We start from the raw sequence: 25,343 nt of genomic DNA on the forward strand, positions 1-25,343 counted from the left end.
ACATCACATTAATAAAAGAGAAGATAAGAACCCACATGATCCTCTCAATAGATGCTGAAAAAGTATTTGACAAAATGTAAAAAAAGACAAAATGCAAAAAAAAGAATGATAGCATCCTTTCTTGAGAAAAACCCTTAAGAAAGTAGGGATAGAAGGATCATACCTGATGATCATAAAGGCCATATAAGAAAGAGCCACCGCTAATATCATCCTCAATGGGGAAAAACTGAGAGCTTCCCCCTAAGGTTAGAAACATGACAGGGGTGTCTACTCTCACCACTGTGTTATTCAACATAGTGCTGAAAGTCCTAGCCTCAACAATCAGACAACACGAATCCAAAAAAAAAAAAAAAAGCCTCCAAGGGGGAAGTCAAACTTTTGCTTTTTGCAGATGACATGATACTACATGAGGAAAACCCAAAAGACTCCACCACAAAACTTCTGGAACTGATCCATGAAGTCAGCAAAGTTGCAGGATATAAAATCAATGTACAGCAATCAGTTGCATTTCTATACACCAAAAGTGAAGCAGCAGAAAGAGAAATCAAGGAATCAATCCCATTTACAATTGCACCAAAACCCATAAAATACTTGGGAATAAACCTCACCAAAGAGATGAAAAATCTATATGCTGAAAGCTATAGAAAGCTTATGAAAGAAATTGAAGAAGACACACAAAAAATGGAAAAACATTCCATGCTCATGGATTAGAAGAACAAATATTGTTGAAATGTTGATACTACTCAAAGTAATCTACATATTTAAAGCAATCCCTATCAAAATAACACTAGCATTCTTCAGAGAGCTAGAACAAACACTCCTAAGATTTGTATGGAACGAGAAAAGACTCCGAATAGCCAAAGCAATTCTGAAAAAGAAAACCAAAGCTGGAGGCATCACAATTCTGGACTTCAAGCTGTATTACAAAGCTGTAATCACAACAGTATATTACTAGTACAAGAACAGACACACAGGTAAATGGAATAGAATAGAGAACCCAGAAATGGACCTGCAAAAATCACCAACTAATCTTTGACAAAGCAGGAAAGAATATCCAATGGAAGAAACACAGTCTCTTCAGCAAATGGTGTTGGAAAAACTGGACAGCGACATGCGGAAGAATGAACCTGGACCAGTTTCTTACACCATACACAAAAATAAACTCAAAATGGATGAAAGACCTAAACATAAGACAGGAAGCCATCAAAATCCTAGAGCAGAAGACAAGCAACAACCTCTCTGACTTTGGCCACAGCAACTTCTTACTTCACATGTCTCTGAAGGCGAGGGAAACAAAAACAAAAATGAACTATTGGGACCTCATCAAAATAAAAGCTTTGCACAGTGAGGCAAGCAATCAACTAAACTAAAGACAACCGACGGACTGGGAGGAGAGATTAGCAAACAGCATATAGGATAAAGGGTTAGTATCCAAAATCTATAAATAAGTTACTAAACTCAACATCCAAAAAAACAAATAATCCAGTGAAGAAGTGGGCAAAAGACATGAATAGACACTTTTCCAAAGAAGACATCCAAATGGCTATTGGACACATGAAAAGATGCTCAACATCACTCATATCAGGGAAATACAAATCAAAACCACAATGAGATACCACCTCACACCTGTCAGAAAGGCTAAAATTAACAACTCAGGCAACAACAGATATTGGCGAAGATGCAGAGAAAGATGAACACTTTTGCACTGCTGGTGGGAATGCAAACTGGTGCAGCAACTCTAGAAAACATTGTGGAGGTTCCTCAAGAAATTAAAAATAGAACTACCCTATGATCCAGGAATTGCACGATTAGGTATTTATCCAAAGGATACACGAGTGCTGATTCGAAGGGGCACATGCACCCCAATGTTTACAGCAGCACTATCAACAATAGCCAAAGTATTGAAAGAGCCAAAATGTCCATTCACTGATGAATGGATAAAGAAGATGTGGTATATATACACAATGGAATATTACCGAGCAATAAAAAAAGAATGAAATGTTCCCATTTGCGAAAATGTGGATGGAACTAGAGTGTATTATGCTAAATGAAATAAGTCAGAGAAAGACAAATACCATATAGTTTCATTCATGTGTGGAATTTAAGATACAAAATAGATGAACATAAGGGAAAGGAAGTAAAATAATATAAAAACAGAGAGGGAGACAAACCGTAAGACTCTTAAATACAGAGAACAAACAGGGTTGCTGGCGGGGTGTTGGGTGGGGGGATGGGCTAAGTGGGTGATGGGCATTAAGGAGGGCACTTGTCAGGATGAGCACTGAGTGTTACGTAAGTGATGAGCCACTAAATTCTATTCCTGAAATCATTATTACACTATATGTTAACTTGGATTTAGATTTTAAAAAATAAAGAGAAAAAAAGAGAGATAAAGAAAAATAAGGGCAGAACAGCATGATGGGGCTCTGGATGACAAAATCTTCAAGCTGGCTGTTCCTTACATCTATTCTGCTCCTCTTTAGTGTCACTTCTGCCCTCCCATCCCCTAGCCCCTCAGATGCTTAAGATAAAGGTTATGTGGACTCAGAAGGACTGATTTATGACATCTAAAACAAACACACAAAAAATCTAATGAAAAAGACAACTGTGGCAAATTGTTTGAATTCCCTTTTTTTCCCCCTCTTTATTTCGTGCTCCCTTTCCCCATCAGATTTTCCTTCACATCTGTTTTTAGGCTTCCATCCTCTTTGCTACTCCTTCCAAATAATTTATTCAGACTATGGAAAAGAAAAAAATGGAGATATGTTAGGCTTCAACTGATCTATGGCAAGGTCTTCTGGTAATTTATGTATTTATAGAGAATGCTGCTACTTCAGAACAAGAAACTTCCCAGAGAGACGGAATTGGAATTGGCAGTAGGTATCAAAAAAAGTGTAGGACAAAAACCAGGTCAAAAGAGGGGAAAAGAAGTCAGGGTGTTAAATGTTTTGTCAAAAGATTTTCACACATCTTTCAACTTCAAATTCTGAAAGCAGTAGCCAAAAGTTTATAGATAAAACCTTGACCAGTATGACATTTGAACAATGCTTGAATCAGAACAATGACTTCCCTTGACTAAAATGAAATTTAACCCAGTCCTCACCTGTCAGTGAAATGCCCAGAAGGTAGTTTTGCTTTGAACTTGGGTGCTACAGAGTGGCCCCAGGCAGGGCTGAATATAACTTCTAGAACCTGAGCAGGAGTGTGGGCTTTTGGCTTTTGCCCTTGGAGATCTTTCCTCCCCTCAGGGCTCTGTACTTGCACCCTTTATCCACAGGCTCCAGTTTCCTTCTTGGCATAAAAAAAAAAAAAAAAAATCTGTGGTTCTGCTGTGATTCATTTGCTACTCTCATAATTGAGGCTGGGGTTTGCTGATGGCATTATAGTACTGTGATGATCCACAACATTTTACGTTCTGGGATGATGGCCATGTGAATTACTGATAGACTCTGCTAGTTAGAAACTTTCAATAGTGATAGGATGGTACACTTGTTCCAGTATGTTTCACTAAAGAATTTCCTTGTTTTATTTTATTTATTTTTTTACCACTATCTGAATCTAGAATACCAGTTACCTGTTTGCCCAGACAGAGTAGGAGATATTAGTTCTCATTGGAGACAAGTATGTGACCTTGGGCAGAACTTATAATTTCTTCTTCTTTTTTTTTTAATGTCTATTTTACCTTTGAGAGAGAGCACAAGCAGGGTGGGGGAGGGCAGCGAGAGAGGGAGACAGGATCTAAAGCAGGCTCCGAGCTGACAGCAGAGATTCTGATGTGGGGATCGGACTCACAAACCGCGAGATCAGACGTGAGGTGAAGTCGGACTCAACCGACTGAGCCACCTAGGCTCCCTAGCTTACAATTTGTGAATGGAAATTGAGAACAGTCTAAAATGGCCATGATCCAGGGTTTGGGTCTGGTCCCTATCTTTATTTGTGCTCAGCCCTAGTGAGTAAAGAGAAGGTGAATACACATTCTCCACCCTGTAACATTGCCTGCTTCCCTTCTTCAAGGCATTATTTGTATTCTTCAAAGAGAAGTCGATTTTTATATATAAAATAAATATCCTTTGGGACAAATTATGGTTTTGTTGATTCTAGAATCAATCGCAATCTAAACGTTTCCTTATTCATAATGTATATTTATTTTCTATTTTCACTGCAACAAATCACCACCGCAGAGTTAGTGGCTTAAAACAACACAAATGTATTATTATATGGTAGATCAGAATTCTGACATGGTCTGACTGGGCTAAAGTCAAGGTGTTGTAGGGCTGCATTTCATTCTGGAGGCTCTAGGGGACAATTTCCTGAAGGCTTCAAGAGACTGCCGGCATGCCTTGGTTCATGGCGTCTTTCCATCTTCAAGGCCAGCAATAACAAGTTGAGTCCCTTTCACGTACCATCTCCTTGATCCTCTCGTTTGCTTCTTCTGCTTCCAGTTTTAAGAATTCATGTGGGGGGCACCTGGGTGGCTCAGTTGGTTAAGTGTTCGACTTGGGCTCGGGTCATGATCTCACGGTTCATGAGTTTAAGCCCCATATCGGGCTCTCTGCTGTCAGCACAGAGCCTGCTTCAAATCCTCTTTCTCCCTCTCTCTCTGCCCCTCCCCTGCTCGCTCTCCTCTCTCAAAAAAAAAAAAAAAAAAAAGTGAAAAAAAGAATCCATGTGATTAGATTAGGCCAACCTGGATAGTCTCCCCATCAGAAGGTCAGTTGATCAGCAAACTTAACTGTGTCCATAACCTTAATTCCCCATTTCCATATAACCTAACATATTCACAGGTTCCAGGGGCTAGTGTGTGGACATCTTTGGTAGACATTGTTCTACCTACCTACCTAATGTTATACATAGTTAGTGTGTTATAATCTTGTTTCTGTTTTCTGATCTGTAGTTACTGGGGTCCACATCGAGGCACAGAAAGTCCATCGTAGATCTAGTGTATGGGATAAACCCTGAGCACCTGTGCCTCCCAAGCCTGGCCTTCCATGGATCACTGATGGTTTTTCTCAGTGTATGACATGGTTCTGTCTGGTTTCCCGATTAGCTTTATTGTTTCTTGTTGGGACCAACATTTGATCTTTTTTTTTTTTTAAGTTTATTTATTTATTTGAGGGGCACCTGGGTGGCTCAGTTGTCTGACTGAGCCGAGCATCCGACTTTCGGCTCAGGTCATGATCTCACAGTTCTGGGTTCGAGCCCACGTTGGGCTCTGTGCCGACAGCTCAGAGCCTGGAGCCTGCTTCGGATTCTGTGTCTCCCTCTCTCTCTGCCCCTTCCCTGCTCATGCTCAGTCTCTCTCTGTCTCAAAAATAAATAACACATTAAAAAAAATTAAGTTTATTTATTTATTTGAGAGAGACAGAGACAGCATGAGTGAGGGAGGGGCAGAGAAAAAGAGAGAGAGAGAATACTAAGCAAGCTCCATGCTGCCAGTGCAGAGCCTGATGCAGGGCTGGAACCACGTAACTGACAGATCATGGACCTGAGTGGAAACCAAGAGTCAGATGCTTAACAGACTAAGCCACCCAGGTGCCCCGGATCTTATTTTGAGTCTGCTTGTCTGGAGTCCTGATATTTTGCTTGGCTCTGGCTGTGTAAATTGTTTTTCTTAAGCCCTTAAAGCAAGCCTGAGTTATGTCACAAGAAGGTAGATCACCTTGACCAAAGCAAGCAATGTTTAGAAAGGCCTGAACTTGGGGGCTTTCTTGCTGCAGGACCCAACCCACTGCTTGCCCACCGTCTGCCTTGGATATTACCTCCAGCTTGAATCAAGCCTAAGTTTGGAATCCTTTGAGCCACTGGCTATTCCCAGTGGTGGTTCAGTGTAAGATCAGTTCTGCTTGTCCCAATTTTCTCCCTTTCAGCACTGGCTTCCTGTTGGGGTTACAGCATGCTCTCTGACTAAACCCATCTAAACTGCAGCCAACAAGGCCATCTCCACAGCTTCAGTCCTGTAGAGGCTGTCATCAAAGACTGCACTGTCTCCATTCTTTCTTAAAATGTGAGTGATCAATCTGCAAAACTCTGATGTCTGCAGACAGAGCTAAATAAAAGTTTCCTGAAACTTTTGCCACATGATACATTAGGAAGTTTGAATAAGAGTGCCTATTCATTCTGTCCCTTTATCTCTAGGTACTAATGCACTCAACTCAGGTGTGGCCCACACACCTCTGAAGTGTGTTCACAAAGACAGTCAACATATTGGAGGCCCAGAGGTAACTGCATGGAGTCAGTTATAGGTCTATGTGCAGGATGAGCTCTGTATCTCATTTCTTACCCATTATTCTCACGTGATCAGTGCTGATCTCTGGGCACTAATGATACTATTTTTCTATAAAGCCAGAGTCATCATCTAGGCTTCTGAGAGTTCAGAATCCCCACTGAAATGAGCAGTTGGAGCAATTTTGAAGAAAATAAAAGGATTTGTCAGGGAAATTGGAGCAAAAGCCTGTAGTGCCTTCATTTTCCTAAAGTATTCTGAGAATGTAAAAATAATAGCAAACCATATCGAATACTTGTACCAGGCACTCTCTTATATGAATCAACTCATTTAAACTTCATTACCCCACTATGAAATAGGTACTATTATTACCCCCATTTTATAAAAAATGAAATAAGAAGGGAGATCTTAAGTAACTTGAAAAATGTCACAAGTAGTAAGTAAGGTGCCAGGATTGACACCTTGGAGTCTGACTGTTGTTCCATCTCTTAACCATTATTCAGTTATAGAGTTTCATTTCTTTGATTTTTTTATTTCATTTTTTATGATTTTTTATTATTTTTTTATGATTTCAGGAACATATAGAGCTTTCCTCTGACAGTAAAATTGGAATACTAAAAAAGAAGTAGATTCGCCTATGAACTGGTAAGACTGATGTAGATAATCTCGCAAAGGCTAGTCTGTGACTTCATTAAATACAGTCAACAAGTAAGGTCAAAACAGGTTGGAAGAAATGCAAAATTTGGACTCGCCAACAAATATGTGTATTGCAGTACATGGCTGGAAGGCCTTTACTGAGAAATTATCTTATGGTAGAACAATATTAGAGTTCCCATGAACATTAAGAAATGGATCAACTTACCTCAAAGTATTGGCATTCTGAATTGTCAAAATGACATCCCTGGAAATAACTGGCAGCAAAATCTCGGTCAACTAAATGTAGGAAGTTCATTGATTTTTGTTGTTGTTGAACTTTAGAGCAATGTATTCTCAGCTAAGGGAGTTCTTGTCAGTGGCTGATGAGAGTCTTAAGAGGTGCCATTTTTTGAATGGCCAGACCTAAAGCAATTTTACATATCCTTGGCAAAAAGCCTCTTCAGTCAGGTAACTATTATTTATGTCCCGGGTCTGGGCATACTGGTGATTAAGATAAATCTAATTCCCTTTTGTCAAGGGACTTGTAATTGAAAAAGGGACCCAGTTTAACTGCTGTAATGAGCAACCAAGTGAGGACAAAGGGAGACACAGGCTACCGAATGTAAACAAACTTATAATTTTGAACCTCCGACTTGTGCTTTGGAATCTCAAAATTACTGAAAAGGAAAATTTAAGATTCTTTTGTTTCAGACCATTATTCTTTCAACCAGATCTAAGATTCGAAAGAGGACTGGGCACAGAGGATTGTGATTTGGAGGAGGGAAGTAAAACAGTGTCTATGTGAGGGGGGCATGCCTATTTAATTACAGTATATAAATATTCAAATATAGGTATAAATATAACTGCTAAGAATAGGAAGGTAACTGGTATCAAAATAGAAATATGCAGAACTTACAATTACCAGGGAGACAAAAGAGATTTTAAAAAGGTAATAACTCTAGAAAAAGAAATGTGAACTTGGTTTAGCCTCAAGCTGAAGGAGGTCTGGGGCTGTCTCTGTTATGTTACAGTAAGATTCAAACTCAAGCTCCCTTTTATCATCAGTAGTTTGGTGTGGCATTCGTTTCTTCTACTGAAGTACCGTAGATACCAACATTGGATGTTTCCAGAGTAAAAGTTATGTTTCTTTGGAAGAGTCCAAGGAATTAGGGAAAATGACTTACTATTCCCATATCTTGGATGAGGGCACCTCATATCTTCTTCAGTGCCAGATCCAAGAATGCCCCCTAGAAACCTGAAGTGATCTGTGGACTACAAAAGCTGGCGAGAACCTCGCTCTTGGGCTTTTCTGTATTATCATGGGTGTTTGGTTGTTTCTCCCAGCACTCCAAGCTGGCCCTTGAAAGTGAGGGGAAAGAGTCCTAGGTACCCACACCCCTGTTGTCCTCTCCCCTTTTATTTCTGACATACCCCACGTTTTTGGCCTTTCTGATGTCCCTCTGGACTTCCCTCTTAGTATTTTCCGGAATTAAGCACCATTTCATGGTTTTAGACTACTCTTGCTTGGTTTAGATTGGCTTGGCTGGCAGTGTCATGGCCAAATATATTCCCCTAAACCTCACCTCTTCTCCTTTTAGGCATCCCCTTCCTGCACTGGGTAGGGGATCACATTGGTTCCTTCAATTCTGCACACAGTTTTTTCAGTCATGCAGACAAAATTAGTGGAGAACTCGGCATGCCCTTTAGAAGCCAGAATGGAGCCAGTTAGAAAAATCTAAACAAAAAGAGGTCCTAGAGAAAATGGAAAAGGCACAGCTCTATACTTGCAACTCTTCATGTATCTGAGGGAGAGGAGGAACACCCACTTTGTGGTCCAGCAGGACTTCTATCAGGGAAGGTTAATTCCTTAAGTCAACTGAGGTTCCTTGAGGTTCCAGTTGACATGTGGCCATTACAGACTGGTCTTCCTGTGACCTCACTTGCTGCAGTATTACAGCCTACTCTCATCTGGTTGGTGGCTAGTGCATCCTCATGGTTCCCACATGGTTCCAATTATGCACATCAAACGTGACCAGGACATTTGCACACCTGGCAGGGAGGTAGTGTTTATTTTATTCATCTCTGGCTGAGTCAATTCTAAATTTGACAGAATATATTTTTCACCAAGCAGCTGGATAGGAAACCGAAGCCTCCGGCTCTTCCCCGATTGAACCCTATGTACTCTGGGAAATGGTGTGGTCTAGAGTGAATTAAAACTAATGGAGCATGAACATAGGTCTCCATCCATCTGTTGTCAGGCACATTCAGATATTGGGTTTGACTGGAGGTGGTGCTTTGGATGTGCTTGAGTGATGATGCAGCCATTCCTCTGGCTCACCCAGGGTACTGAAGGTTTGGTGTCAAACTGAGAATGAAGATCAAAAGCTTCTTTTTGTTTTCTCCTTATCATTCACCAAGAAACCAGGATATATTGCTCAGCATCATACATCAGTGTAGCTGTGCTTCAGAGCTTCTAGCTATCATCCCTCATCATCCACCCCTTGGACAATTGCCACTACTCATGTTTACTGGTTTTAATTTTTTTTTTTTAAACAGATGTAGCCAAGAATGAGAATCGTGGCTGGGCCACTCAGTCTGGAATAATATTAACATCAATGCTGACCACTGAAATTTTATTGCCAAGACATACATCACCCATACATCTGACCAATGATGACCTTTCTCCTGTTTGAAGGGAGGAGGACACATAGGGTTCTCAGATACACTCTACTAACCTGAAAACTGACTTCCAGTGAGCAGTTAGTACCTACATTTTTACCACCATAACACAGTCAGTTCATATATCCTCAAACAATATGGTAATGGAACACGATCGTTGCTGAATTTAAATTTTAGCTCTGCCTCAACTTGGAGAAAGAGCTACATCATGGATGCATGATATCTTGCATGTGAGACCTTGTTGGTCAGGAAACTGGGTATACTGCCCATCTGGCCTGACCTGTCCAGCTCTGATAACGTACAGAGGTGCTGGTGATTCTCCTATCCAGTGATCTCCTTGGATGCTGAGTCACAGGCCAGGGCTACATACTACATAGCAGGGTTCTTATCAAGCCCTCCTTGTGAGTGATGTCCCTGTCTGGTTCATCTGCTGGTGGTATCATTGGCTGGCAGCGGTTGATGGCCTAGAATGTTTTAGGTAATGACAAGTACCATGCCGGTCATTGCTTTGATCTGATCATGTGTAATGGCTACTATAACCTTGAAATAGGGTCAGACTATAGGCCTATAACACAGTCAGTTGCTTTGCCACCAAAAAAATGTACTGGGAGATAGAGGTCTGAGAACGCATCCCTGACTCATTCCTCCTCTGAAAACACAATGAGCAGAATGAGGCTGCCAGCCAAGCCTGGGAGCCCTGTGCCATCCTGAGAGTGAAGGTCTTTGCTCCCTGTGCTGTCGAGGAAGAGTGGACAGAACTGTGGTGTGAAGGCCCTATATTTCCTGTTCCTTCAGAGGGCTGGACAAGCAGAGGCCAGTTTGCACGTGCTGAATATGCTCCTCAAAGAAGCTGCCAGACCTCACGGCCTGGAGGAGAGATGCTCTGGTGGGAAGAGACTGCTGCCTGTTCCCTCTTGCCTCAGTGTAGGGACAGCCGGCTCAAATGCCTATCAATTGACAAAAGCGGAAGTTTTCATGCCCAACATCATGGGCTGGGAAGCCTCAAAGTCCTGAGTGCTGAAGGTCAATGAACCATGAGGAGGCAAAGGAATAACGATTTCTTTAGGAACAGTCAGAGACACAAGGGAAGAAGGCAGAGTTGAACTGGACCTGGGCACTCCTGTTGTCATAGAACTGACAAAAAAAAAAACAAACCTGGAAGAGAACACTGCACAGTATTGGGGCTCCTCGAGGAAATGCAGCTAGAATGTACAAGACTTCCTCAATTAAAACAAAAAAGCCCAACCAACTAAAGATGGTTGTGGTTGAGAACTGAAATAATGGTTTCAGAGGGCACAAAAGAACAAAATCCCAAGGATATGAGGGAAAAGACAGGAGATTTGGAGGTCAGAGACTTAACATGTAAATACAGTGGTCCCTGCCTTTTCTCCCTGTATCCACAGGGGATACGTTCCAGACCCTCAGTGGATGCCTGACACTGAAGATAGCACTGAGCCCCACGTACACTGTGTTTTCCTATACTTATGCACCTGTGATAAAGTTTAATGTATAAATTAGGCAAAGCAAATTATTAACAATAATTAATAAAGGACAATTATAATAATATACTGTAAGAAAAGTAATGTGAATAGGGTTTCTCTCTCAAAATAATTTCTCATCCTGTATTCACCTTTCTTCTTGTGATGATGTGAGGTGATAAAATGTCTCTGTGGTGAGGTGAATGGCATAGGCATTGTGACACAGCGTTAGCCTATAATTGACCTATTGATGATTCATTGGAAGATCATCTGCTTACAGACCGTGGTTGGCTGTGAGTAGCCAATCACCCAGCAGTGAAACTATGGATAAGGGGGGCTGCTGTATGAAGAGCTCCAGGAAAAGAAAAAAAGGACTATATGGAGAAATAAATTTTTAAAAAAGAGGGCAATTCTCTGGAGAAAGACAAGTTTTTAGATTCATTACGGTTGCCAAGACTCAGGTGAGATTAATGAAAAAATAATTATGTACCTAGCTCTATCTTGGTGAACTTTATAAATTCCTCAGATAAAAAAAATCTTACAGGTTCCCACACAGAAAGTGACAACAACAATGACAGATTAATTAAACAGATTAATTAAAGCAATAGTTATTGTGTGTTATGGAGTTTTGAAACAAAACCTATACCGAAAGGGTAGATAATATCCCCGAACTAAGATTTTGAAGCCCAGCAAAACCCACACACTTGAGTGGAAGCAGAAATGCAGTCGTGTACTGGGAAATGATTAATGGCTCACTCTATGGAAAAAAGATAAACAAGAACTAAAGCCCTGTTTTGGAGTGCTTGCCAATTTTCATGGTATAAATACTCCCTTTGTGGCCAATTTCAAGCTATCAAGGTGATGTCTCAGAGAAGAGTTGGTAGGAACTGGTTTTAGGACACCACAGTCAAGAGGGGTAATGTCGATAGGAAGAAGTCATAACAGACCCCAGATTCCATCTTTGTGTAATGTGGGGTGGGTAGGCAAAGAAAATAGGACACTTTTAATTCTGATCTGTTAATAGAGAAATACAAGCGTGACTACAGCTGTTTGAGGGAGTAGGTAAGCCTTTTGGCAGAATTGAAAACAATTCATTAGTACAGGTGCTTTCAAATTAACAGGGCAGAAAATGCAGTGAAGAAACTGACCAAGTCAAAAAAGTAAGGATAGGGACTTCCAGTTTCCTGTCCATCATGGAAGGAGCTTGGAAGTCACCTCTCTATCTCAAATATAAGTAAAAAGCTAAACAAACTAAAAATCAACAACTTCTCAGATCTGTCGGGGAGGTGAGGTCACAGGGCAAACCGCTGGCCTCCAAATTGGAGAGACAGGCAGACACAACTTACTGGAGCAGAGACCTCCTTGGGAAGCAGTGCTGGGGCAGGAGTAGCTGACCTGTAACTGATGAATTGCTGGAGGCTCTGTGTGGACGAGTCTGAGAGTTAAAAACTCCAGGGGAACCACTAATAGTGTGGCCTCCACTTGGCCGTGAGTTTTATCTCCTGGAGCTCTGCCAGGTCCTCAGAGAGATGTGAGAAAAGATGGGAGAAAAATCTCCTCCTGTTTCCAGAAGGGGGAGGGAAAAAGGGACCATTTTGAATATACCAGAGCATTCTTCTTCTTCACAAGGCCTGACCTCAAGGGAAACTATTTCACCAGAGGCTAACCTACTGGGATTTTGTGAAAACCTAATCAACCTGGGAGAAGGGAAATGCCCAAATGCAGCCCCTGCTAGCCATCCTGTCCCACCTAAGCAGGGAAAAACTGAGAAGCACTTGTAAAGAAAACTAAGTGGAGAGGAAAATAAAAAATAAAGTGTGTGAGGGATGCCTGGGTGGCTCAGTCTGTTGAGTGTCTGAGTCTGGATTCTGGCTCAAGTCATGACCTTAGGGTTGTGGGATCAAGCCCTGCGTTGGGCTCAGCAATGACAGCTTGCTTGGGATTCTCTCTCTCCCTCATTCTCTGCCTCTCCCCCAACTTGTGTGCACGCTCTCTCTTTCCCTCTCTCTCTCAAAAATAAATAAACTTAATAAAAAAGTATGTTAAATATTAAATGGAATAACACAAAGAATATCAGTTATCAAAATAAAGGTGAAAATTCTTACTTTCCCTATCAGAATACATTATCATATTCACTTAGACAAAATCCAATTGTATGTTAACAAGAATCACAGTTAAAGTGACAACAAAAGATACAAAATAAGGGTATGGACAAAAATAAACCTAGTTAATTCAAACACAGTAAGCAGGAGTAACAGAATGCAAAGTCAAAGGCATTTAATGGGACAAAGAAGTTTATATACCACCAAAAGATGACATCCATGAGAAAAATAAGCTATAACCAAGTTATGCACAAACACAAGAGACAATATATAAGGCAAAATTTGGTACAAACTTGATGAAAAAATGATAAAATTATAGGGGGGGATTTTAATAAAAAATAATGTAGGGAAAGGAATAAAATTAATAAAACCCTTTCAGAATTTGACAGATAAAATCATCTAAAAATAAACAAACTAAAGGATTTGAATAACAGAATCAGCAAGGTCAAGTTAATTGACATTTATAGAACTTTTACCCTACAAACAGAATAGATAATCTGAGTCATCCATAGGATACTTACAAACATCAATTTGGTGATAAAGAGCCTAAAGAAATTCATCAAAGTTGGGATTTTAAAAGCTACATCTTGATTTGAAAAGACCAGAAATCAACAATAAAGAGATGACCCAAAAAACAACTTGGAAATTAAATAGATATTAGAATTAAAAAAAAAAAGATCTAGAACAAATGGAAAGAAGTCTTTATATCAAAACCTATAGGACTAAGCTTTTCCTTTCAACACAGCAGAGTGATGACACATGTTTATTTCATTGTTCTGGGACTCTAATTAAATTGACAATACAGGAAAAAAGATAATCCCAAAACAAACAAGAGAGTAGATGAAGGGGAGGGTTGTTACTGGCAGCTGACACTTTCCAGAATTATACAGAAACATGGAGCAGATGGAGAAGTGAATGATTAAACAAGTTGGAGGTGGCCATAGCTTCGAATATGAGATGAAGGGACCAGAGCTGAAGAAGAGACCCTAGCAGGATGCTAGAAAAGCCAGGTAGAACAAGGATGGGATATGAAGAAGAAAATAGGAGTTAATTTTCTGGAAATGTTGGCCATTCCCTTCCTAGGTGAATAATACCCACCAGGAGTTTATGTCCTGGGTAAAAAAATTGGAGAATTTTCTCTAAAGAAATTGAACTAATTGGGAAGAACTGAGGCAACTTTAAGAGAAGAGTATCCTGTTTTGGTGTTTTTGTTTCTTTTTTTTAAATGTTTATTTAGGGACACATGGGTGGTTCAGTCGGTTAAGTGTCCGACTTTGGCTCAGGTCATGATCTCATGGGTTATGAGTTCGAGCTCCGCATCAGGCTCTGTGCTGACAGTTCAGAGCCTGGAGCCTGCTTCAGATTCTGTGTCTCCCTCTCTCTCTGTCTGTCCCCCACCTCAAAAATGAATAAACATTACATTTTAAAAAATGTTTATTTACTTATTTTGAGAGGCAGAGAGAGCATGTCCAAATGGGAGAGGGGCAGAGAGAGAGGGGGAGAGAGAGAATCCCAAGCAGGCTCCTCAATGTCAGCACACTACCTGACACGTGGCTGGAACCCACGAACCGTGAGATCATGACCTGAGCTGAAATCAAAAGAGTCAGATGCTTAACTAACTGAGCCACCCAGGCGTCCCCACACAGAAATTTCTAAATAATATCCTCTAAAGAGTAAGAATGGGATGCTATAGGGACACCTGGGTGGCTCAGTTGGTTAAGCGTCCGACTTTGGCTCAGGTCATGATCTCATGGTTCTGTGAGTTTGAGCCCCACATCAGGCTCTATGCTGATGGCTCAGAGCCTGGAGCCTGCTTTGGATTCTGTGTCTCCCTCTCTCTCTGCCCTTCCCCTGCTTAGGCTCTGTCTCATGCTCAAAAATAAATACACATTAAAAAAAAAAAAGAATGGGATGCTATACAAGGAGTCAAAACAAAAAGGAGTTCTCAGAAATACAGAATTTCCCAAAGCTGAAAAATGTGAATTGTTTTTTTCTCTGAAGAGAATCTTTTATTCAAATGTTCTAACCCAAATTTCTTAAATGCAGTGTTTCATAATTTTCTGCCACATAGGTAAATTTAACAAAATTAAATGCTTTAAAATCAAAATCTTATTTAATTTCTATATAGTTGTTCTTTTTTCCAATTCTGCCTTTTATTTATATTTAAAAAAATTTTTTGAGGATATATCACTGGCTATATTCCCTCATGCTGTGCCTTTTATTCCTGTGACTTATTCCTTCCATAGCTGGAAGCCTGTGTCTCCCACTCTCCTTTGCCCATTTTACCCATTCCACAACCCCTTCCCCTCTAGCAATCACTAGTCTGTTCTCTGTACTTATAGGTCTGATTCTGCTTTTTTGGTTGTTTGTTACTCATTCATTTTGTTTTTTAGATGCCAAATATGAGTGAAATCATATGGTATTAGCATATTTAGCACCCCAGGCTTTCTTTTTTTTAATGTTTGTTTATTTATTTTGAGAGAGAGAGAGAGAGAGAGAGAGAATGCACACATGAATGAGTGGGGGAGGGGCAGAGAGAGGGGAATGAGAATCCCAAGCAGACTCCTTGCTGTCAGTGCAGAGCCTGGTGTGGGGCTCAGTCTCACAAACCTTGAGATCTTGACCTGAGCTGAAATCAAGAGCTGGACGCTTAACCGACTAAGCCACCCAGGTTCCCCCTGGATTTATTTGATAGTAGCCATCCCAATGGGTATGAGGTGATATTGTGGCTTTAATTTGCATTTCCCTAATGACTAGTGAGGTTGAGCATATTTTCAGGTGCTTATTGGTCACTTGTATATTTTCTTTGGAGATTCAATGCCTTTGCCCATCTTTAAATTCGGTTGTTTGCTTTTTTTGTTGTTGAGTTGCAGGAGTTCATTATATATTCTGGATATCAATTTCTTATCAGATACATGATTTGCAAAGATTTTCTCCCATTTTGTGGATTACCTGTTGATAGTGTCTTTTAATGCATAAAAGTTTTAATTTTCATAAAGTTAAATGTACCATTTTTTTCTGTTGTTACTTATGCTCTTGGTCCTTATTGGGTTTTAAATTTTGAATTGACTGAACCCAAAAGAGTCTAAGTCAACTCCTGCAAAGCTTAATAAACTGAAAGAGGTATGATTAACTTTAATTGGTAACTTTATGACATTTTTGTTGTTGTTTTTATCTTTTGCCACTTAAGTGGGAATAGAAGCAAGATACAGCCAGTTGCAGAAAATGAAAGCTATTCTTTTATTGTTTTTACACATCTGAATTTTAGTGTATACATTTTGGCCCTTACTCAAAAGGGTGGCAGAAAATTCAGAAGCAAAATGCCACAAAAGCCCCATGAAAACTTTCACAGAACACTGTTCTATATCAAGAACTTGCCTATAATGGGGCCTGGACAGCAAGCACACCAGTTGGTATTTTGAGACTTACACACAAAGGCCCCATGATATTGGATGAGGATTTACACCTTATTTAGGGTAGTTTGTTTCTCCCTTTCAAGAACACAAAAACCATCAGCCAGGGATTAAGAAACCCATAATACAACCATGGTAAAGATGGGAATTTAAATGGAACTTATAAAAGGCAAAACAGGATTTCAGAAGGAATCAATACGCTGTCACATCTGTTGCCTTCCCACAAGATCCTGAGGACACAAATTCATTAATCGAGTATTCTGTCTGTTGCCGATGTTCTGTGGGCTCATGTTAAAGAACTGACAAACTGGCTTTTCCCCCTTCGTATTTAAAAACATAAATATTGCATCAGCACCAGGGTAAAACTCAATTATGAAGACAAGTTAGATGAAATGCTCAAAATAAAAGGTTGGCTCTATAGTTTTGTTATCCTTCTGAAGTCGCACGTGGAGAAACTGTCCCAATCGCCAAAGTACACTACTTATTATTTTTGAAAAGGCCAATGAATTATTATGCTTATATTCTTTGACCTAATATGCAGCAAATCTGATTTCTGTTCTGTTGGTGCTTCTAAGAAAGCTCTAAATCTCCTTTTGGCAGGAAACATTGCTGTATATTTTTTTTATTTTTAAAATATGTGCTATTAATACTCTCAGGCAGTATATTTGCTCAATCTTTCCTTGGGGATTCTCGCAAATTATAAATTACGTGACCCTCCTCGTATATCTGCCAATTTGAAGTAAATTGTCAGTTATCATATAGATTGTCTAAAACACTTGAGCTGTTTGCTAAATAAGCCTTTTGCTCAGAGCTTCTCTCTTATTAAATGGCAATGCTTGCCTTTGTTTTGGGAGGTGATATTTTCCTGACAACGATTTCCATGTCATCGAAGGTCTCCTTGACTTTCTAGGTAGAGATCCTACCCTGAGTGACTAATTTCTACTCTCTCCTCTGGCCTACTGATAGAACTGTTTCTCACAAAGGGATAAAATGATGGGTGACTTCATTTTACCTTCACCAGATGATATGGCTTAGACCACATTTATCTCTCCTTACGGTTGCTATTCACCCATTCTTAATTAGTGCCGCGTTTGCAAGTTCATTCCTCTGCTGGGAAACCCCTCTCCAATGAGTCTGCTGCTATGCATTTATTTTTCATAAAGCTGAAATGCCGACTCCACAACAAATTCCTGGTTTAGAACTCTGCACGGACGCCCATGTTATCAGTGCTCAAAAATCCTCAGAGCCATCAACGTCTTTCATCTTTTGTGGCATGACCTTGAATTTTTCCGTTCTTGCTGCAACAGCCTTCTTCTTTAGTGATGGTGGAGCAGGACTTGCACTTGTTTATCCCTTCTCTTCCAAGACTTTTCCTCTCCACTCCCTTAGCCAAGTGAGCCCATACTCTCAACACCCTTTACAAGATGGACTTTGATGAATTTTACAAAGTAAATACACACATGCCCATACACACACACACACACACACACACACACACACACACACACACTGGGCTTAGTGACATTTTCTCTTTTTCCACTTCATCCTTCTAAACTTTCACCCATCTCTTTATTTAAGCTCCCATTTACCGAGCGTACTTATTAGACACTGCTTCTTTGCAGTGTATGCTCATTTGATCCTCAAAACAATCTTGCAAGTAGGGATTAGTTTTGGTTTACAAATGAGAGGCTTGAAGCTCAGAATCGAAATCCTTTGGTAAAGGCATGCACATGTACAAAGTCGGGGAGCAAGGACGTCGACCCAAATCTGCTTTTTCTTTTTGCTATAGCCTGCTGCCTTTGTGCCTGACTTTCTGCACATCTTCCAGCCTGTCTGCTTATTTGCTTGTTGTCCTTGTGTTTCTAGGCTAGATAGAGGCCGGATTGCTACTGCTTGTAGGTCCCTTGGGAAGGTGGTAAATTTCCTCTGGACACTTGTCATTCCACCTGTCATTTTACTGCACCGGTGTGGACCTCACCCAGCAGAGACAATGTGTCAGTCTTCCAGATAAGAAACACCCAGATGCAAAGCCCTTGAATTTCCTCGTCTCGGGAGCTTCTTTGGCCCTGTTTACAAATTGGGATATTTGCTCCTGTTCGCTGGCATTTCTCACCAGCTAGTAGCTCTTACCACAATACTGAGGATTCAAAAAGTTAGGAGACCCAAGATAAGGTTCTACCTTTTTAGGTTAACATCTGTCTTCTTGCTTCTTTGTTGCTTTGCATCTTTTATTGTAATACTTGTAGTTCTGCTTAAATAGGGATGGCTCATCCAGGGCAGTGATATTGTACCAGCATAGTTAATTCATTCACTCATTTGATTAAAAACCTGCCAAACAACTTTCTTTTCCTTTCTTGGGAGGGGTGGTGGTGGCAGACATCCACAGAACTGTAAATTTTTAATTCTCCATTGACGTCGTGTCCACAGACCATTATTTAGATTTTTATCACCACCACTTCCACTTTCAGAGAAAGAAATAAAGAGGGAGGGATTTAGGTTTTTATTGAATAAGCAAATTAACCACGTTAACTCATTGTAATTGCCATAGTGCCTTTAATAAGTGTTTTTCAGATGTACTTAGGCTGAGACCATTAAATCTGGCTCTTAAGGCTTCCATATTACAGAAGACCAGTGTTTTTCAACCTTTGTTTTTTCATTATTCTCCTCCAAGGAGCATTTTTAGATATTTTTTCCTAACTGGCCTCCTAAAACTTTTTAATATGTTATGTACTGTAGCCTTTGAGAGAGGGACTACAATCCATTTATGACTGTAAATTGATATTGCCCCCACTGAGCATGCATGCATAGACCACCAATGTAAATTCTATGACACTTCAGTTAGATGTTAAAAAATTCTAAAACACTTTTTATGGCCCTTGCTCTTTCAGAACACGGAGAGAGAGGCAAACACTCCTTCTGTTATGAGCAGAACTACCTACCTGCTAGTTTCTGTAGAACATAAACTAATTCCTAATTATGTGTGTGGCTATTAAGAATCTCAGATCACAAATTCAGGTATGTAAGAAACACAGCTTCCTATATTTCTCTCTAATGAAACTCAATTTCTATCTCCCATTCTGTTGGGAGAGCCCTCCTTACTCTTGAGTTTTGTTTAAATTCCAGGTAGGCTTACAGAGCTTTGGCCCTGAGTTTCCTGTCAATGTTGGTGTGCTGGTTCAGGTGGGGCACTGTTATATACACCCTGTATCCAATGGCAAAGCCCTTCAGGTTGGCCAGCTCTCTGTCCTGGGCTACCCTGCTCTTGGTGCCTGGGAATCACACAACTGCTCCCATACCATGGTGTCGCAGTGAGTTTTACTTCTCTACTCCTGCCAGGCACCAGGTCGTATAGGATGGTGTAGGGAACCATGGAGGCTGTCTGGGGCCTGTCTGCCCAGATACCCAGCTGTTCCTTATGCTGGTTGTGGGGCCGGGCTCTTGCTGGCTCTGTGCCCTTTGAGATTTTGACACGGCCCTGCCAGAGACGTGGCCCTGGGGGTGGGGGAACAGGACTTCTCTTTAGGGACCACCTTTGCTCCCCTAAACCCTCCTCATACTCGGGGAGCACCTTATTCTCATAACACACGGTTTCCAAATCTTTGGTCTTATGCTAGGAATTAGGCTTTTTTTTTTTTTTTAAGTGTATGTATGTATCCAACTAAGTAAATAATCTTTACACCCGATGTGGGCCTTGAACTCATGACCGCGAGATCAAGAGTCACAAGTTCCTCTGCCTAAGCCAGCCAGGTGTCCTAGGAATTAGGCTTTTGAAACTCTAGAGCCAAGAATTTGACTTTCCCAAATATAAAAAGAGGAAGGGTATATAAAATATAAGAGGGGAAAACATAAATTAAGCATTCTCAAATAGAATCTCACCAGTCCTTGGGTACTTATTTCTCATGTGCTTCTGTGTAAAGGACTACTTCCTAACTTTTTTTGTTGATACAGTTTCCATGCTTACCAGATTCCTAATCACCATGACTCTTGTTTCAATAGGGCAAGCCATGCTCTCCCCACTTAAGAATCAAAGGTAACCTTCAGGGAATCTGGTAAGGCGTGCCCATTTGTATCTTAAATGCATAAGCCGCTTGAGAATCTTCTTTCTGAGAACCTGCTGTGTTATTTGGACTCTCAACTTAGAATCAAGGCCCTGGAAGCAGAGACCAAATGAGCCTGGGGCCCAAGATGATGGCAAAAGACTGACTCTGTCCAATCTGTACCTGATGGTTCTTAGAAATAGTTGGAGAGGGCAACCTAGGAAGGAGCAGACTTTTTGTGGACCCAGTAGCTGGGGAGCTTGAAATATCAACCCTGAGGCTAAGAGCATGGTGATGTCCACTCACAGTTATTGCCTGGTGAATTCTGACCACACCAGTTTCACGGAGAAATTTATTCTGAACCTGGCCTTGAAGATTAAACAGAACTTTCCATACACTCTACTGAGTGTATGGAACTTCACTTTACCACTCTTCTCCAAAGAGGGACAAGGCCCTAGCCAGCATGCCGTGCAGGGAGTTCAAGTAAAAATTAATTTTCTTGACCAGAAATTTCAGAAAGTACCCATCTAATAGAAAGTCCTTTCAGAAAGGACCCTTCTAATTTTGAATAAAGACGGGATCCGCTTCTATTCTCTTCCTTTTCTTTTCCCCTCTGGCTGAAAAGCACACCTGGGGAGTCTGGGTGGCTCAGTCATTTAAGCATCCAGCTTCGGCTCAGGTCATGATCTCACGGTTCATGAATTCAAGCCCCACATTGGGCTCTGTGCTGACAGCTCAGAGGCTGGAGCCTGCTTCTGATTCTGTGTCTCCCTCTCTCTCTGCCCCTCTCCTGTTCATACTCTGTCTCTCAAAAAACAAACAGTAAAAAAAATTAAAAAAAATACACTAGAGGTCTCATTTTCCTCTGCAACACCATGGTTACTTAAATGGTTTTTCTATTTATCAAGCTAAAATGGAATCATCTGGCTGCAGTGTCGCCACCAGTCTTGCTTGGATTTGCTATCCATTTTCTCGATTCCTCCTCACCTAAGTGTTCAGAGACATTTCAACAGTGAGCCTCATGGAGAAACTGATCTTCATGGGGGACATGTGCAACTTCACTGGGCAGGTCTGAGAACTGACCATGCATAACGTGTCTATCATAGGCTCTGGGGTCTCAACACTATGGAATGTCTCTCACTGAATGAACAGTATCTTGGCGGCAGAGGGTGCTACAGTTTTGATGCTTGGTTGATCTCTTGTGGCTACAGGTACCTGGTTACATCTTTTGGAGGCATCCCATGATGAGCACCTATAGGGCTGACTCCTGGGTGCTCTCACCCTCTGACTTAAAAATCTAGTCAGTTGAGGAAGGCAAGGGAAATGCATCACGGAGGAGATGGTGTGGAAGAGAACAAAGAGGGTCTGGGTTTGGGATGTGCTACTGTTTCTGAGTGATTTGTTTTTATGAGTCACTGAATCTTTCTGGGCCAGGCTTTACCTGAAAAAAGGAATAGCTGAACTAGAGTTGCATCCTTCTAAAAAAATTTTTTTAACGCTTATTTATTTTTGAGAGAAAGAGAGCATAAGCAGGGAAGGGGCAGAGGGAGAGGGAGACACAGAATCCAAAGCAGGCTCCAGGCTCTGAGCTGTCAGCACAGAGCCTGACACGGGGCTCGAACTCATGGACAGTGTGATCATGACCTGAGCCGAAGTTGTATACTTAACCGACTGTGCCACCCAGGCACCCCTCTAAAATCCTGTATCTAATTCTTTACTCAGCAGTCACAATAATAAAGGAGTTTCTCTTTGTGAAGGATAACCTATTTTGCTTGTAAAAGCACCCACAGAGGCAGGATAATTTCAGATGATCAATTCATATTTTGTTTTTACTGCTGTCAAAGAAACGTAATGACTACCATTTTCCCTCTCACCAAAAATGGGCAAACAGGGCCATGAGTGGCGTAGATCAGGAATATCCTTAACTCCCGAGTTTTCAAAATAGGATGCAAATCGTCTAAGGAGTAGGAGCCAGAGAGGTCTAAGCTGGGTCAGCTTCCCCCTGCTGGTCCTAGTTTTCCTCTGAACAGATATCAGTGGCATCTAGTGTAGACAGAAGACCAGAGTGGGAGTCAGAAAATCGTATGGCTTGCCACCTATTTTTCTACAGCCTGGGGAGAAAAGAATGGATTTTATATTTACAAATGATTGAAAAGAAATCAAAAGAATAATAGTATCTTTTGACTGCAAGATAATAGAAAAAATTCTTATTGGTCTCTGCCCCCTGTTCCTGGCACAGACCTCTTAAAACCTTTGTAATTTCCTAAGTAATAAGAGCACTGGGAGTATCTTTTGTTCTAGCTATTTGGTTGGGTTTTTTTTTTTAATGTTTATTTATTTTTGAGAGAGAGAGTGAGACAGAGACAGAACGTGAGCGGGGGAGGGGCAGAGAAGGGAAACACAGAATCCGAAGCAGGCTCCCGGCTCTGAGCTGTCAGCACAGAGCCCCACATGGGGCTCGAACCCACGAAGTGTGAGATCATGACCTGAGCTGAAGTCAGATGCTCAACCAACTGAGCCACCCAGGCGCCCCATAGTTATTTGGTTTTTGACCCCAGCTCCTGACACGGAGTCCCTGAGTTCCTAAATCCCTTGGAATTTCCCAGGTGATACGAGTGTCTTTTGCTCTAATGAGGTGACTCGTGGTGGGCTTCCGGATGGGGGCTGGTCACCAGAAAGATCAAACCATGACTGCACGTGTGGAATTTTCAGCCCCCATTCTCTAGGGAGGAGAGAGGCTGGAAATGGATCATGCCTCCAGAAATGAAGCCTCCACAAAAATCCAAAAAGTACAAGGGTTCAGAAGGCTTGCAGGTTGTGGAACACGCGGAGCCATCGGGGGTGTGGCCCACGGAGGGGGCGTGGAAGCTCCAAGCCCCGCCCCAAACTGTGCTCTACCCAGCGGTTCCACCTGGATGTTCATCTGTATCCTTTACCACATCTTTTTATACATAAACTGGTGGAGAGTAAATAAACTGCTTCCCTGAGTCCTGTGAATCACTCTAGCAAGTTACTTGAACCTGAAGAGGGGGTCATGAGAACCTCTGATTTATAGCCAGTCAGAAGCACAGGTGACAACGTGAACTGTGATTGGCATCTGAAGTGGGGTGAGGGACAGTGTGATCAGGGACTGAGCCCTCAATCTGTGGAATCTGATGCACAGCCTCAGATTTGAGTTACGCTGTAGGACACCCAGCTGGTGTCATAGAATTGCTTGGTGTGGGGAAACCCCCACACGTCTGGTATCAGAACTGTTGTGAGTGTGGTAGTCATGTGTGAAGGAGACACACAGGAGGAGGACTAAGGTTTCTCCGACACAGTTACACATGAAAGTCACAGGAAGTTCTAATTTCAGTGTCCATAAGTGAAGTTTTATTGGGGCACAACTACATTAATTTGTTCATGTGCTTCTCGTCGATGGCTGGTTTCTAAAAGGTCACAGCAGGTGCACACCAGTTTGGCCTGTAAAGCCTAAAATATTTACTATCTGGCCCTTTACAGAAGAAGCTGACCCCTTGATTAGAGAGCCCTTAGAGCCACAGTTCTGTACCTTGTAAGAACCTTTGGGACGTTCGTTTACCTCTGGTGAGAGAAACCCAGAACAACGGAGGTAAAATTTCCTACCCGTTGGGGTTCATGGTAGACCACATTAGATTTAGAGAGAGAACATAAATGTGACATTTATTATATCAGTGTTGCACGGTAAGACTTCCACCTGGTATGCAATTGTTTGCAGAAAAGATGAAGAAGTTCTATTGAATTGGGAACTTGGCTTAAAGTGCCTTCTTTGTTAGTATTCTTGTATTTAAATGCCATCTCTGGGTGGGGTGGAGCATTATATAATCTCAACCAATCAGGAAAGCTGCAAGCTCTAAAACCAGAAATGTTCCACTCATGTTATACTCTCTAGTTGTAAGGTGGAAGATCTTTGTTAGTATTTGGCTATAAGATAAATTAAAAAGTTCCCCTGAAAATGTGTCTTTGTCAAGTCTATCCCTCAGAGGAATATTAAAGATGTTTCAAAGAGCAAGAATCCAATTCTTTTACATGGAAGGACCAGTGGCATTCTATTCTATTCTATTCTATTCTATTCTATTCTATTCTATTCTATTCTATTCTATCCTATCCCCTTCCATTCCATTCCATTCCATTCCCCTCTGTTTATTTTAACTACACTATCTTTTGTTCAAAGGAAATCTGAATCAGGTGCATGGTATGAAAAATAATTAAAAAGCTGAGCTGTGTTGAGCTCTGAGCTGAGCTAGTTGACGGGGAGATTGGAGGTTAGGTCAGGGGAAGGGACATCCCAAATCCTACCTCTTCATCTTCACCTGAGAAAGTCCCTTGGGAGAGGGGGTTCTGGGACTCAGCTCTGAAAAACTCTGAACTGTATTAACCTCATTATTTATAGGAGGATTGGGTGATTCAGCTTGAATGTCACTTAAGTAAGAAAAAATTCTTTAACATGAATTAATTTTAGTACTACAACAATATGGGAAATGAAATTGATAGGAAGCAAAACTTAAATCCAGAGCCATGACTTAAGCTGGCAGCTAATGCTATGTTCTAGAAACTAAAGTTTAAAAAAATAATCTTGGCATTTTTTTTTTATTATAGGGCAAACAGGGCTAAATTCTACCCCTAAATGTAGATATGCATTTTCACAAACATTAGAGAGAGAATTAGTTCTGTCAACAACAGGAGCATAGACTAAACAACCAAAAAAATTGATGAAGTATTTAATTTGAATAAATAGGAATGTCAAGATCTTGGCT

At 41.1% G+C, this 25,343-nt stretch overlaps 1 protein-coding gene and 1 long non-coding RNA gene across 4 annotated transcripts in view; one reads left to right on the forward strand and one right to left on the reverse strand.

The window, feature by feature from the left end:
* LHFPL3 (LHFPL tetraspan subfamily member 3) overlaps positions 1-25,343 on the reverse strand; it is a 577,332-nt gene that overhangs the window by 191,162 nt on the left and 360,827 nt on the right. The window lies entirely within an intron of this gene.
* On the forward strand, positions 11,326-23,524 carry LOC132679092 (uncharacterized). The gene is made up of 4 exons (XR_009609963.1): positions 11,326-11,477; positions 19,420-19,546; positions 21,675-21,779; positions 23,281-23,524. It is a non-coding gene; the product is annotated as an uncharacterized LOC132679092 (long non-coding RNA).

The sequence above is a fragment of the Panthera onca genome, chromosome A2, assembly GCF_046562875.1.
Source record: "Panthera onca isolate mPanOnc1 chromosome A2, mPanOnc1 haplotype 2, whole genome shotgun sequence".
NCBI classification, from domain to species: domain Eukaryota; kingdom Metazoa; phylum Chordata; class Mammalia; order Carnivora; family Felidae; genus Panthera; species Panthera onca.